The following is an 8,183-nucleotide window of genomic DNA, read 5'->3' on the forward strand; positions in this document are numbered from 1 at the left end:
CTAATGAATAATTTTTCTTACCTAAAAAAATAAAAAGCCAATCAATATGATGAATTATTTAAAATTAATAGTGGATTGTTTTTCAAATACATGAATTATGAATAGATTACGATTAATTATACTAGTTATAGTTGTTTCTAAAAAAATTATTTTCGAATTTAAAGTTGATGGATATAACATTCAATCAACTATGTCATAAGAAAGATTAACTAAATTAGCAATTTTATCCTTTAAAAATGATTTTGTTGATAAGTTGCACCATGTAAGTTTGATTAGTAATTTTGCAATTAAAAATGTAAGAATAGTGATTTTTAAGTGATATTTTGTTTGTTCACTTTTTATTGAGTTCAGATTATTTTGATCATTTTTCTTAATTTTTATATATATATTTAAGCAAAATCTAATAATTATGTATGAAAGTAACCTTTTTGTAAGCATTGTTAAAAAAAAAAAAAAAAAAAATGAATACCTAATTTTTTTTTTTTTTAAATGTATGAAAGGTTTCTTATTGAGAGTTCATTTTGAGTCTCAAAATGTCATAGTTGGCCCGATGAAAGTGCATATGATATATATATATATATATATATATATATATATATATTTTGAAAGTGTGTTGTGCGGTAGGGGTGACCATTGGCCTGTTAGTGCACCTAACTTGTCTAGCTCAGTCCAATATTCTTAGGTAGTGTTTGTTTGGAGGGATCAAGCCATCAGATTGGACTTAGTCTATTCAGATTAATAATTCGTTATTTAGTTTAAAATTTTTACATCGAACTATTAGTCTCATAACTATTGGACTATTGTGTTTCATGGGGGGGTGGGATACAAATGGGGAAATAAGGGTGGATATGAGATTAAGTGATGAAATGACCATTTTGACCATCTACTATGTAATTATGTATTATATTTAGTAAAATTTAATAAAATTTAAATGTCTCAATTTAAAAATAAAATATTTTTATTGATGTTTTATTTATTTAATTTTTTAAAATAATTTTTTATTGATATTTTTTTTTTAAAATTTTGTTTATATTTTATTTAATTTCATTATTTAAATTTTAATAGATGTTTTATTTAATTTTATTATTTAATTATTATTATTTTTTAAAATAAATTTATTTAAAATTTTAATTAAAAAAATAACATATATTTTTATTGATATTTTATTTATTTAACTTAATTTTTTTTTATTTAATTGTGTAAAAAATAAAATAAAATAAAATTTTATTTAATCTAGCTAAAAATAATTAAAATATTAAAGATATGTTTAATATTGCTATTACTTAGTAAATAATTGAAAATGGTAAAATAGTCATTTGAACATTTATCATTCTCCATAATATCCCAAACAAACATAGAATTCATATTCTATCCAACCAAATAGACTTTTCCTAACATTTAATCCCATAACTAAACAAATATGAGATATAAATCCAGTCCAACCAAATAGTCCGAGGACAATGTATCTCAAAACTAATAGTCCGGTGGATTCCAATTCCCCTTTATCCAGTCCGTCCAAACAAATTTGATTGGGGGGATAAAGGGGAGGATTATTTACTGTGCGGATTGTAATCCGCACAGTAAATTCAATCCGATGTTTGTTTTTTCTTTAGTCCGTCGGACATAGAGTCCGGTCGGACTCTTTATCCCCTTATGGGAGATTATATTATCCTAGGGGGGGTGTGGGATAATTTTGGGAGGATTATTTACTGTTGGGATTAGGTGGTAAAATGACCATTTTGACCCTCTACTATTTAATTATGTATTATATTTAATAAAATTCAATAAAATTTAAATGTCTCAATTTAAAAATAAAATAATTTTATTTAACTTTTTATTGATGTTTTATTTATTTATTTATAAATAATTTTTTATAGATATTTTATTTTAAAATTTTGTTTATATTTTATTTAATTTCATTATTTAAATGTTAATAGATGTTTTTATTTAATTTCATTGTTTAATTATTATTATTTTTAAAAATAAATTTATTTAAAATTTTTATTGATATTTTATTTATTTATTTAAAAAAAATAAATTTATTTAATTGTGTAAAAAATAAAATAAAATAAATTTTTATTTAATCTAGCTAAAAATAATTAAAATATTAAAGATATGTTTAATATTGCTATTACTTAGTAAATAATTGAAAAAGGGTAAAATAGTCCTTTGTTCATTTATCCTATCCAGTCCGTCCAACCAAATGTTGAATTCACTAAAAATAATCTTTTCCAGACATCTAATCCCATGAAAAAGCAAACGCATGATACATATCCAATCCAACCAAATAGTTCGGGGATTCACAATCCCAGGACTCATGTCCGATGGATTCTAATCCCCCTTATCCAGTCCGTCCAATCAAATACACCCATAGAGTTTGAAAAAATTATTTTACCCATAGGGTTGGATTGGACTAAAATTTTTTGCCCGACCCAACCTGGCTCACCAATTTATAAAATAAAGTAGAAAAAATATAGGCAAAATATATGTATATACTTTTTCATTATAGGGTTTAAATTGAAATGTTTGTAAAAAATTATATTTATTTTATCATTGAATTTTGTTAACATTTTAATCCAAATAATAAACAAAAGAATATAAATAATTCAATATCCATTCAAAATGGGAAAAAAAAATTAGAAAGTAATAGCTTATATTTATTTGGTTTAGTGGCCGGACAAAAGATTTAATTTTTTTTTTTTTAAATCAAACTTGAGATGAATAGATTAGACCCAATATAAATCAAATCAAATGACATATTCTCTTAAATGTAAATTCGGCTTCAATCCAGTCCGACCCGGGATTTGTTTAGCGTTAGTGCGGGGTGGTGTCTGCAAGTGCAAGTTTTCATTGTTGTCCTCTCCAGGTGATTTCCCAGTTTCCCATAGCCACATGGATAAGGTAATAAACTCTTCATACCACTGGAAAGAAAAGAACCTGGCATGTGACTTGTGTTGGAGAATAAAGCTAAGACGATCAAATTAATATTAGTATTATTTATATAAATACCTCTTAAATTATTAAAAAATATTACTTTTAACTTTTTAAATTATAAAAATGTACAAATTGACTTTTTAAAATTATTGAAAAATATTATTTTACTCATAAATTATAAAAACGTACAAATAGATTCCTTAAATTATTAGTGCGTTTCACTTTGACTCTTTTTGTTAGAGGTCTAATCTGTACGATTTTATATTTTATGGGATAAAGTGATATTTCTTAATAATTTGGCAGGTCAATTTATACATTTTTCAATAGTTTAAGAGATGTTCATGTAAATAACCCTAGTGATTTGGGATTTGTTGATTTTTTGACATTTTATAAAAAAAAAAATATATAGAAAAATTAAAGGTCATGTGACTATTTATAGTAAGCAAATAAGTTGTTTATTTAGGTGGTTGCCAAGCCACTGAGAGAGAAAAAAAAGAAAAAAAAAGAAAAAGAAAAAGAAAAGTTGCCTACCAAGACCTTGTTTGGAAACACGTTATTTTGGAACTCGTTTGGAAAGAAGGGTTGGGTTAGGTTAGGGGTTATTTTAATCATAAAAGTATAAAATAGGTTTTTTAACTTAATAAGACAAAATATCACATCTAATCTATAATCATTATATTCTTTCTCTTACAAAAAGTTAAAAAAGCCAAAAAGTCTATCCCAAAAGAGACTTTTTAGCCCCAGGCTAAAAAAGTCAAAAAGTCAAAAAGCCAACCCACTTCCCAAACGAGCCCTTAGGCCCCGTTTGGGAACAGGCTAATTTAGTAACTTTTTGACTATTTGGCTAAAATATGAACTAAAAAAAACTTTTGTGTTTGGGATGACTTTTTGGCTTTTTATGAAAAGATGTGTAAAAAGTAGAGAGAAAAGAGAATCTTTGACTTTTTGGTATGAGTTGTTGGCTTTTTGAATTTTTTAGTAACTTTTTGGCCTTTTTGGCTAAACCGGCCCTTCCCAAACGAGGCCTTAGTAACTTTTTGATTTTTTACGAAAATATGTGTAGAAAAGTAAAGAGAGTGATGTGATAACTTATAGTGACTTTTTGACTTCTTAACTAAAATATGTAATCCCCAAACGAAGCCTAAATGATATATGTCATCAATACTATAAAGGTATGGAAAATATAAAAAATTATTAAAAAAAATCTAAAATTTGAGTCTTATAACAAAATAAATTTTAATTTTTAATTTTAACAATTTAAATCTTAAATATTTGATTTGTTTTTAATCTAAACATTTACCTATATTATTTACTTAAAATTGATGAAAAAACGAGTATTTTTGTTATTAAACTCAACAAGAAGAATATTTAAACATTTTATGTATAATTAGATTGAGTTTAATAACCAAATTATTATTTTTTCATTGATTTTACTTAACAAAAATAAACTAATAATTTAAATTAAAAACAAATCAAGAGATGATTTATGATAAAATTAAAATTTTATTTTGTTTCAAAACTAAAACCTTCAATTTTTTTTTAGTTATCCCAAAAAATTAATTCTGAAAACAATTTCTGAAAATTAAACAAAACATTTAGGTCTGAATCTTCTCTCAACTGTCTGTTAGAAAAAGGGAAAACAAAAAAAAGAAAAGGAGAAATCTTCTCTGAAGTGTGCAAGAAGCTGAGGAGAGAAACAGAAGAAAACAGTGTCGGATTACATACCTGACGAAGTCTTGATGGAGATCCTTGCTTGCAACACTACCAGTGAAGTCTCTGCTTCGATTCAGGTCAGTCTCCAAATCTTGGTATTACTTGATTACCAACCCAAGCTTCATCACCACACACTTCAATCGAACTAAATTAAATCACACTCACAAACTAGGACGAATTGTTCAAGATTGTTGGTTCATGTGATGGGTTGTTGGTTCAAGATTGTTGGTATTACTTAATTACCAACCCAAGTTTCATCAGCACAATCTTCGCCATTTGGTCATCAAGTACGAATCTCAGAATCAAGAGCACTACATTTCATGTTTTGATGACGAAACCTTTGGCGATGATAAGTATATGGAGCTTCTTCAATCCCCATTTCACGACTTTCTAAAATCATTGGACATTGTGGGTTCATGTAATGGCTTGTTGTGCTTAATGGAATCTTTTTTTTATTTTATTTGTATGCCAAATCAATTTGGTTCTATGGAACACATCAATTAGGCAAATCTTCACACTTTCTCTGACTCCATTTTCTACTGTTGGATTGAATGTACTGCTATTGGATTGAACGTTGTACCGCTTTCTTCTGATGTATGTGTGTATAAGGATAGTATATGTTGATTGGAAAACAGGATGAAGGATTAAATTATATGCATATATGTTTGTCATTCTCTACTGCTGTGCCATTATTTTCTACTAAAGTGTGTTTTGTAATCCTGGATAATTCTACTGTTTGGAAAATAACTTGGGTGATTTATAGTGACTCAGTAAATTTGATGAAGGTCAAAGATTGCGAAGCGTACAATCATAATTTCATAACATGTTTCTACAAATATATACCCAAAATGTTCAAACTACACAACCTTGAAGCCATATGAAAACTAATCATAGCTCAAAGAAACTGCATGACATGCTAACATGCACAAAACGTGTCTTCGTTCAACAACCTTTCAATTTCATAATAACCCCTATAGAAAACATACAAGGAAATATTGTCTTAGCAAGTAGTTAAGAAACAAACTAAACCCCAAGGGGTTGGCCTGGTGGCAAGGCCATGCGTGTTGGGAGTGTGCTCCCTCCAAAGTTCAGGGATCAAAACCTCTTAGGTGCTAATAATTCCTTGGGGTCATCGGACTGGGGAAAATCCTTGAATTAACTGTGCTGCATTTGCGGGGAATTTATTGCCGAGGGCTCGTGCTTCCTTGGGGATTAGTCGGGTTTTGATCCGGACACCCTGGTGCCAATCAAAAGAAAAAAGAAAAGGTGGTCAAGAAACAAACTAACAGATCTATTCATTTAACTACACGGAAAGGATAAGGAGAAAGTGGCCTCACTCTTGATTTATAAGACACAAACGTAATCAAATATAGGAAAATATATATTGATAGATAGGAAACCAAATATTAATAAAATCTTTAATAATAACTTAATACTTTTTTTTTTGAATAAATAAAAGCAACTTTATTAGGAAAGCATCATAACCTAATACCATATTAATTCCTAAAAATCCTAGGTTCCAAAATAAATTTGATTCCTTCCTCATCCAACTCCTTTCTTAGCCGCATCAACTCCTCTGTCCTCATTGATACAACAAAGGTAAGGGAGATAGGGGAATGCAATGACAATAAAATAAACACAGAGAAAATAAAGTGGACGTTTTTTTGATAGATTATAGCCCTATTTGGTAGAGCTTATTTCCAGCTTATTTCAGCTTTTAGCTTAATTTAAGCTATTTTGATGTTTTGATTTAGCTTAACAATACAACTTATAGCTTTTTGTAAGTCAAAAATCAACTTATTCTTTGAGTGAGGGAGGAGAAACTTAATTTATAAGTCAAAAATCAGCTTATGTTCACAGTTATAAGCTATAAGCTATAATCACTTTCCTACAGCTCTACCAAACGGACCTTTTGTTAGGGATGATGGAGGCAGACTTAGGAACCGTTTGGGGAGAAGGTTTGTAGGTTTTTTTTGGCTATTTTAGCCACAAAAGACAAAATAGACTATTTTAGCCACAACCAACAAAATATCACATCCAACCCATAATCATTATACTCTTCTCTCACAAAAAAAAGTCAAAGAAGCCAAAAAACTAAAAAACTTTTTCCAAACTAAGCTTTTTAGCCTAGACTAAAATAGCCAAAAAAACCAAAAAGTCAAAAAATCAACCAACTTCTTAGAGTTTTGTTAGGCTTTAAGTTAGTCCAAAGAATACCTACAGTCATTCGATGAAGAAAAATTAATAACATGCCTTTGCAAGTTACGTGCATTATTTGGGTAATGTTTTGTTTGTCTTTTCCATAAATACAAGCTAGTCACATTACTTAATCTAAAATAGATCACAAAAGCATTGTATATACAGTTCAATAATGCTAAAAACTTACCTAACAGTATAAAAATACAGCGATTCTTATAATTTTGACATAATTTCTTTTTGGTAAGGTTAAATCAATTGGAACTAATGCAGATAATTAGGAATGGCAATGGGGGGCAATGGGGTGGATATTAATTCTCCATCCCCATTCCCCTATAATAAATTTTTCTCATTCCCCATTTCCCATTCCCCATGGGTACCACCCTCCCAATTTTTTAATGGGTATGGATTTTCCCCAACCCACTTTAATCCCCATTTTTATTTTTTATATTTAATGTTAACAACCATTTTTTTTTTTTTTTTAAGGTTCACAACAAAAACTAAATATACCTTAAATCTTTTTTCTTTCTTTTTTAATATATTTAATGTTAACAACCTTCTTTTTTTTTTTTTTTTTTTTATAAAGGTTTTCGCTAAATATACCTTCAATCTTTTTTCTTTCTTTTTTAATATATTTAATGTTAACAACCTTCTTTTTTTTTCTTTTTTTTTTTTATAAAGGTTTTAGCTAAATATACCTTCAATCATTTTTATTTCTTTTTTAATATATTTAATGTTAACAACTTTTTTTTATTTTTTTTTATTTTTTTTAAGGTTCACAACAAAAGTTAAATATACTTCCAATCTTTTTTCTTTCTTTTTTAATATATTTAATGTTAACAACCTTCTTTTTTTTCTTTTTTTATAAAGGTTTTAGCTAAATATACCTTCAATCATTTTTCTTTCTTTTTTAATATATTTAATGTTAACAACTTTTTTTTTTTTTTTTTTTAAGGTTCACAACAAAAGTTAAATATACTTTCAATCTTTTTTCTTTCTTTTTTAATATATTTAATGTTAACAACCTTCTTTTTTTTCTTTTTTTTTTTATAAAGGTTTTAGCTAAATATACCTTCAATCTTTTTTTTTTTCTTTTTTAATATATTTAATGTTAACAACTTATTTTTTTATTTATTTTTTATTTTTTTAAGGTTCACAACAAAAACTAAATATACATTCAATCTTATTTTATTTTATTTGGTTCAACAACAAAATCAAATACACATTAATTAATTAATTAAAAAGTTTTTTTTATAATAATCAAATATATAATTTTGAGATATCTTAGCAAATTTGAACCATTCATTTTAATTTATCCAAAATCTAAATATACCTTTAAT

At 27.0% G+C, this 8,183-nt stretch overlaps 1 long non-coding RNA gene across 1 annotated transcript; it reads left to right on the forward strand.

Annotated features, from left to right (window-relative positions):
- Positions 1-4,568: 4,568 nt before the first annotated feature.
- Positions 4,569-5,305, forward strand: LOC114315329 (uncharacterized). The gene is made up of 2 exons (XR_003647752.2): positions 4,569-4,724; positions 4,820-5,305. It is a non-coding gene; the product is annotated as an uncharacterized LOC114315329 (long non-coding RNA).
- Positions 5,306-8,183: the final 2,878 nt, after the last annotated feature.

This window comes from Camellia sinensis, chromosome 7 (assembly GCF_055761805.1).
Source record: "Camellia sinensis isolate YWXY chromosome 7, ASM5576180v1, whole genome shotgun sequence".
NCBI lineage: Eukaryota > Viridiplantae > Streptophyta > Magnoliopsida > Ericales > Theaceae > Camellia > Camellia sinensis.